This window comes from Mastomys coucha, unplaced genomic scaffold (assembly GCF_008632895.1).
Source record: "Mastomys coucha isolate ucsf_1 unplaced genomic scaffold, UCSF_Mcou_1 pScaffold4, whole genome shotgun sequence".
NCBI lineage: Eukaryota > Metazoa > Chordata > Mammalia > Rodentia > Muridae > Mastomys > Mastomys coucha.
In genome coordinates this window covers 52,659,319-52,666,911 of record NW_022196910.1, presented here as the reverse complement: position 1 = coordinate 52,666,911, position 7,593 = coordinate 52,659,319, and the positions used below count along the sequence as shown (strand labels likewise).

The 7,593-nt window shown below is 37.7% G+C and overlaps 1 long non-coding RNA gene across 1 annotated transcript in view; it reads right to left on the bottom strand.

The window, feature by feature from the left end:
• Positions 1-7,593, bottom strand: part of LOC116076017 — a 21,813-nt gene that overhangs the window by 7,404 nt on the left and 6,816 nt on the right. The window contains exons 3-4 of the long non-coding RNA XR_004112783.1: positions 4,729-4,898; positions 2,970-3,123 (exon numbers count right to left, since the gene is read on the bottom strand). This is a non-coding gene — a long non-coding RNA (uncharacterized LOC116076017). The remainder of the gene's footprint in view (positions 1-2,969; positions 3,124-4,728; positions 4,899-7,593) is intronic.

Genomic DNA, 7,593 nt, shown 5'->3' with positions numbered 1-7,593 from the left:
TTTGCAATTTTATGCGGTCCCATTTGTCAATTCTTGATCTTTGTATAGTTCTTTTTGTTTCCATTTGGTCGATTTCAGCCCTGAGTTCGATTATTTCCTGACATCTACTCCTCTTGGGTGTCAGATCATTGATCTGACCTTGATTTAACTTTGGTACCTGGTATCTGTCTAGAAAATTTTCCATTTCATCCAGATTTTCCAGTTTTGTTGAGTATAGGCTTTTGTAGTAGGATCTCATTATTTTTTTGGATTTCCTCAGTGTCTGTTGTTATGTCTCCCTTTTCATTTCTGATCTTGTTAATTAGGATAATGTCTCTATGCCCTCTAATTAGTCGGGCTACGGATTTATCTATTTTGTTGATTTTCTCAAAGAACCAGCTCCTGGTTTGGTTGATTCTTTGTATAGTTCTTTTTGTTTATATTTGGTTGATTTCAGCCCTGAGTTGATTATTTCCTGCCTTTGACTCCTGTTGGGTGAATTTGCTTCTTTTTATTGTAGAGCTTTCAGATGTGCTGTCAAATTGCTGATATATGCTCTCTCCAGTTTCTTTTTGTAGGCACTTAAAGCTATGAGTTTTCCTCTTAGGACTGTTTTCATTGTATCCCATAAGTTTGGGTATGTTGTGGCTTCATTTTCATTAAACTCTAGAAAGTCTTTAATTTCTTTCTTTATTTCTTTCTTGCCCAAGTTATCACTGAGTAGAGTGTTGTTAAGCTTCCACACATATGTGGGCATTCTATTGTTTATGTTGCTATTGAGGAGCAGCCTTAGTCCATGGTGATCTAATAGGACACAAGGAATTATTTCAATGTTCTTGTAACTGTTGAGGCCCGACTTGTGACCAATTATATGGTCAATTTTGGGGAAGGTACCATGAGAAGTTCTATAGATATCTGTTAAATCCATTTGTTTCATAACTTCTGTTAGTCTCACTGTGTCTTTGTTTAGTTTCTGTTTCCATGATCTGTCCATTGATTACTTTAGGTTGAAAGTTGATTTTATTCGATATTAGAATGTCTACTTCAGCTTCTTTCTTGGGACCATTTTCTTGGAAAATTGTTTTCCAGCCTTTTATTCTGAGGTAGAGTCTGTCTTTGTCACTGAGGTGGGTTTCCTGTATGCAACAAATGTTGGGTCCTGGTTAAATACCCAGTCTGATAGTCTATCTCTTTTTATTGGGGGAATTGAGTCCATTGATATTAATAGATATTAAGGAAAAGTAATTGTTGCTTCCTGTTATTTTTGTTGTTAGAGTTGGAATTCTGTTCATGTGGCTATCTTCTTTTTGTTTTGTTGGAAGATTACTTTCTTGCTTTTTCTAGGATGTAGTTTCCCTCCTTGTGTTGGAGTTTTCCATTCATTGTCCTTTGAAGGGCTGGATTTGTGGAAAGATATTGTGTAAATTTGTTTTTGTCATGGAATACCTTGGTTTCTCCATCTATGGTAACTGAGAATTTTGCTGGGTATAGTAGCCTAAGTTGGCATTTTTGTTCTCCTAGGAGAACACATGTAAACAGGTACAAGCCCCTTAAAGAGGAAACACAAAAATCCCTGAAAGTATTAAAGGAAAGCACAACCAAACAGGTGAAGGAATTGAACAAAACAATCCAGGACCTAAAAATGGAAGTAGAAACGGTTAGGAAATCACAAAGAGAAACAACTCTGGAGATAGAAAACCTAGGAAAGAAGTCAGGAGCCATGGATGCAAGCATCACCTATAGAATACAAGTGATAGAAAAGAGAATCTCAGGTGCAGAAGATACCATAGAAAACATAAATGCAACAGTCAAAGAAAATGAAAAATGCAAAAAGCTCCTAACCCAAAACATTCAGGAAACCCAGGACAAATTGATAATACCAAACCTAAGGATAATATATATAGAAGAAAGTGAAGACTCCCAATGTTATGGGCCAGTAAATATCTCCAAAAAAATTATAGAACAAAACTTCCCTAACCTAAAACAAGAGATGTCCATGAACATACAAGAAGCCTACAGAACTCCAAATAATTTGGACCAGAAAAGAAATTCCTCCTTCCACATAGTAATCAAAACACCGAATACACAAAACAAGGAACAATATTAAAAGCAGTGAGGGAAAAAGGTTAAGTAAGATATAAAGACAGACTTATTAGAATTATACCAGACTTCTCACCAGAGACTATGAAAGCCAGAAGATCCTGGGCAGATGTCATACATGCCCTAAGAACACAAATGCCAGCCCAGGCTACTATACCCAGCAAAATTCTCAATTACCATAGATGGAGATTCCAAAGTATTCCATGACAAAACCAAATTTACACAATATCTTTCCACAAATCCAGCCCTTCAAAGATAATAAATGGAAAACTCCAACACAAGGAAGGAAACTACATCCTAGATTTAATAATTTAAACCAGTTGTTTTATTTCCAAATAACCAGACTGGTTTGAGCATTAGCCATATATCATTAAACAAGCAATCTAACACAGATGCATAGAATAAACAAGATTTTATAATTAAATATTAAATCCCAAAAGACTGCCAGTAGTTAATGATATGATAACATTTATCTTAACCCATAAAATTACCATAATTATCTGAAAATATAAACGTAATAATTTGAGAAAGTTACTTTAAGAATTATGTTCAAACTTTATTTTTCACAGAAGGGAAAACTGAATAATATCCGCTCAGACCATATAATAGAGATTGTGTTCCAGGCTGTTAAAGCCACTACTTGAAGAATTGTATTTATGGTTATTAGTTTATTGTGATAAATAACATTTATTTTCCAAGGTTCTAAAATATCAAATGCTATTTTAATGATTTATCCATTTCATAGATTTAGGCTTTTATTGTAATATTTCTGGGAGATTTGATAATTTAACTTGGTACATTACAAACATTGTTTGAGAATTTGAGAAGATGCATTAATTTGATAAAGCAAAGGTCTTGATATATCGTGTTTCCCTATGTGCCTCACTGACCTTTAGAAGATATGTGCCGTTTTTCTTTCTGGTGTCTTATCTGATCTCAAAAATAAATGAACAAAAGCAAAAAGCCTTTTCCCTCTGATTCTCAAGGTGACATTTAAGACTGACATCTAAGTAGCAGAAGAAGATCTCAAAATTTATTCTTGTCCTGTGGGGATAAGCAAATCATTAATATAAGAAAGTATCAGGCCATTAAGTGCTTTAAACGTCTACTATAAAACTTTAAAAATCAATGGGAACCCTGACAGGAATACGATATGAAAACTGGAGGACAGAAGTGATGTACTTTGAACAGGTAAGTAGCCTCCCTCCACAAAAGAGACGAGTCTGGAGATTGATTTATTAAGAAATCGAAGCACCAAGATGTTGAATCAGTCTGGTCCCAGAGATTATCACATTGTGGGACTTTCAGGACTATTCACATTACCTCTATTTAAAAAGGATGCACTGCAGGAGATAACCAGTTCACAAAGCGTCCCTTGTAACGGGACTCAAATTAATAATCATGCTAACATTTTGTAGAATAACATGTTGCATTCCACAGGACCCAGGAACAATGAGATTCACATCTGTAAAGAGTTCATCCACAGGTATGCTTTAACTCTAATACCATCTGAACTACAAACCATTGTAGAATGCAAATATCAAAATGAAAGCAGCAGGTGGTGCTGCCTGTGCCCTGGACTACTTCCTGCCAGACCCTACCTATCCTTGGGGTTTGGAGGTGAGGTCACATGGAATGAATGACACCACAGCAAGCTCATCTGAACACTGTTGCAATATCCTCCATCTGTGCTCCCTTGGTCTCAAGAAAGCATCTCTTCTAAACAACAGTTTCCGATCGGCTGGCATTGTCTGCATCATCAATCCTTGGTCTCGCAGGCAGTCTTCAATTAGGTCCTCCTGCAGGAGGTGCCTTTGCAGCTGAGTGGCCCCCAGTGTTTCCATAGAGGTGGCCTCTGCTTCCCTCCTACAAGTTGGTTTTAAGCTACACTTTTAATCTTCAGAGTTTCCCATTCATAAGGATAGCTTTAATTCCTTTTCAATATATACTATATATATATATGTATATATATATATATGTATATATATATATATATATACATATATATATTGTATATAGTACCTATGATGAAGAGGACAGCATGAGCTAATTTCGAGTGGTTATCACAAGCCATGTGAGGGCTGATTTACCCCACCACTGATATGTGCATTTTACAGATACAAGACAGAGGGGCATGAGCTAAATCATGCAAGCTCACCATGATTCCATAACTTGTAAATGTCAGAACTAGCCTTCTGACCTTAGAAACTACTGGCTGACCTGCGATGCAGTATTTTAATGTATATGTTGTCATTCACACCACTGGTGTGTATATGTGTGTGTGTGTGTGTGTGTGTATACACACATATAATTTGAAAAAAATCATGTCATTTTTCTTAGTGCATAAAACCTTTCAAAATTAGTGTTCATACTCAAGAGACTTTCACATTATAGGTGAAAATTTGCTCTGTGACTTTATTTCTCTTTCAACTAAGGTTTAAGTAAGGATGACTGGGTGGAGTGATGGGGGAGAAGAGGGAAAGGTCTATGAAAACTACTGATACAGGAAGAAAAGTAAGGAAATCTACTACTTTAATGTAAAGGACACGAGAAGGTTGAATGGTGGCCTCCTGCTGGAATGGAAAAGCTAGTCCTAGATGCAGCAGCCTACCAAATGGCCAATTTCTAGAGGTGGGCTCCTTCACTTACCATCCTTGGTTAGGATTCTCAGAGGCCAACAAACAATCAAAGCTCCAGCCACAGCTTTTGGTTGCTCCTTAGAATTAGACAGGAAGATTATCCTGTTGAAGATGCCACACACACTTTGGTTCCAGGTCAGAGGGAAATGAAGTTGTTGGCTGGTTTTCATATGCTGGAGGCTAATGAGGGAGAGAAGTCATTAAGAACTGTACCCATGTGTAGATCCTGTATGTTACACCAGCCAAGCATGACGGGCTCTCTAGCATGGTAGTAGCATGACTGTTAATGAAGCCACTGAACCATTTCTGATTATAAATAAGGCCTGATCCACAAGAGAGGACTAAAGTCTGGTAGTGTGAACCTGGTCAATTGTGTGGCTGGTGTGGTCATGAGTCTTGCTGAGCAAGCTGGTGTTTGTTTGTGTTCTGAATGAGCACACTGCTTTTAGGAAATAGCTTCACAAACACGTTTGTGATTTCATAAGTTATAGCTTCTCTGAGCCTTGATCAGAGGTGCTTCTTTTTGTAGTGGCTCATGCAACTGCAAAGACTCGTAACTGGTTGAAAAGCTGACAGTGAAAGACTGTCATAAGTGTGGTATCTATATCAACTCCTCCAGGAATCATGTAATATCAGAAGTGAGAGAAAAAATATAATGTAAGAGTCCAAGGAAGACAATAAATATTTTAGACGGCTGCCTTCTACACATGACATGGTTACTGTACTCATGGACCCACAGAGGCTACGATTACCTGAACAAGGTATTCAACTGAGGTGAGAGAAGGGGCCCAGGAAGTCTCCCCTGAGGATTTGCAGGCTGAATGTTCTAGTGGTATAGGGATTTATGAGGTCCTGCTCCTCTCTGAGAAGCCATTGGTACCTAACCCTTGCTGTAGGAGGGACTGGCAGTCTTTGCAGTCCTCTAGCCAATGGTCACTTGTCTATGCTGCTGAAAATAAGTCCTCACCAATGGCCATGAAAGTAACTGCAGATAAATTAATCAAGTCTAAATAAAAAGATTTGAAAATAGGAGGAAGACTAGGAAAGGAAGTGGATGGGTAAGAGAGGGACGGCAGGGGATCAGGGCAAATATAGTAAAAGACACACACACACACACACACACACACACACACATATGGAAATGTCAAATTTTAGGATGCTCTTGTATTGAATTCATAGGATCAATAATTAGACATGTTCATATTGGGATCTATAAAATTTAAGGATCTAGCACAGGAAGAGGTGCAGAGTTGTCACCAATGGTTCTATCCCCAAGACTATATCATAGTCAGATAAAATGCACTTTGCTTTTGTATCGTAAAACTGAAAATATGCATATAGTATCTTCATTTCAATGGAATCCAAACAAAAGTTTATGGCATGGATTTTTTTATTCTATCACTTGTGTAAAGTCAGGTTGTGTAACAGGAAACAATGCATAAGGCACTAATCATTTCTAAGCAATATTGACCACCTTAGCACCAGGCAACCTCAAGGGAACTCAGACACCTAACATCATATTTATCAATTGGTGGTTAATATGTCTGATCCTTAGCTTGGCTAAGAAACACCTCAGAGTTATCTTTGTTCAGTTATCAAGATAATCTCACTCCACACAATGCTCATTATTGAGGGAAGCAATTTATTGAGCAGGTTCCCAGTAGCTCCTAAAGGACTCACCTATCGCTTACTAATTCTTCATCTCCTGGTGATACCTTACTAGAATGCACTATCTTCCTCTGTGCACCCATGGGGCCTAGAGTAAAGAGCCATGTTTACTACAGATTCAAAATTCAAAATATAAACCTCATACAAAGGAAGAAGTGTGCATGACAACTTTAGAAGGTTAAAAAGGAGGTTTTTTAGAAGTGAGAAAACCCTTTCTGAGGTTGACTTTGCTATCCCTTTCCCTACGCCTTAGGGGATAAAAAATATAACCAAAAGCTGGAAGTTGAAGATATCACTTGAAGCAAGAATGAATTAGATGTCTTTTTGAACAAGCTGGATGCGGAATTCTTATTTAGAAATATTGATGTGCAAATAATGTCTCTTATGTTGATTGCTGCCAACCTGAAAACAAACGGCAGCTCCAAGAGGCCATTGCAGCTGGGTTTAGAAGAGTAGTTGCAAGTCATAATAACCTATAATCCTATTCTTCTCAACACAGCAATAAGTCGCATGGCTGTTACCGCGATCCTTTTATCATGTCGTTACCTGTACTAGAAGGCAGGAGTTCTGGGCAGAAATAGTATATTGTCTAATTAAAGGGATAATTAATTCCTCCACCCATATTTTCAGTATGGCTTAAAGGTGAACCTGCCTTCTAAGAGTTGGACCCTTACCTAGGCCATTGACTCTGCTTAGCTGGAATGTTAGTTCTCTACCAAGACCAGCAATCTCACCTTCTGGACCAAAGATTTTCCCTTTGAGGAACTTTAATATTGCCATGATCATAATGAAGGATTATACAGCAGAAGTCCAGCATGCTGAGTTTTCCCCCTCTTCCTTCAGTGTTGAATGGTTACATACATGTTTGTGTCAAATGGTCAGGAAGTTGGGAACTGACAGAAATAGCAGGTAGAGATAGCTAGTACTTATGAAAGATGGAACCAAATGACTCTTTAAAGAGGGGAAGCCAGACTGTATCTGTCTCTAGATACTGTCTCTAGACCTTTGGACATATCTTCTAATACTAATAAACTATGTAAAGTGAGCATGCTAATATCACGATTCACATTGATGAAGGAAGATTAAACAAAGTGTCAGTACTTCGCTTTCTTGCTGTAAGACTCTGGTTCCTTATTCATATAATAAATAAATGCAAAACATCAGGACATCAAGTTACTTTTGCCTTCCTGTAGGCAGAGAGGTATAG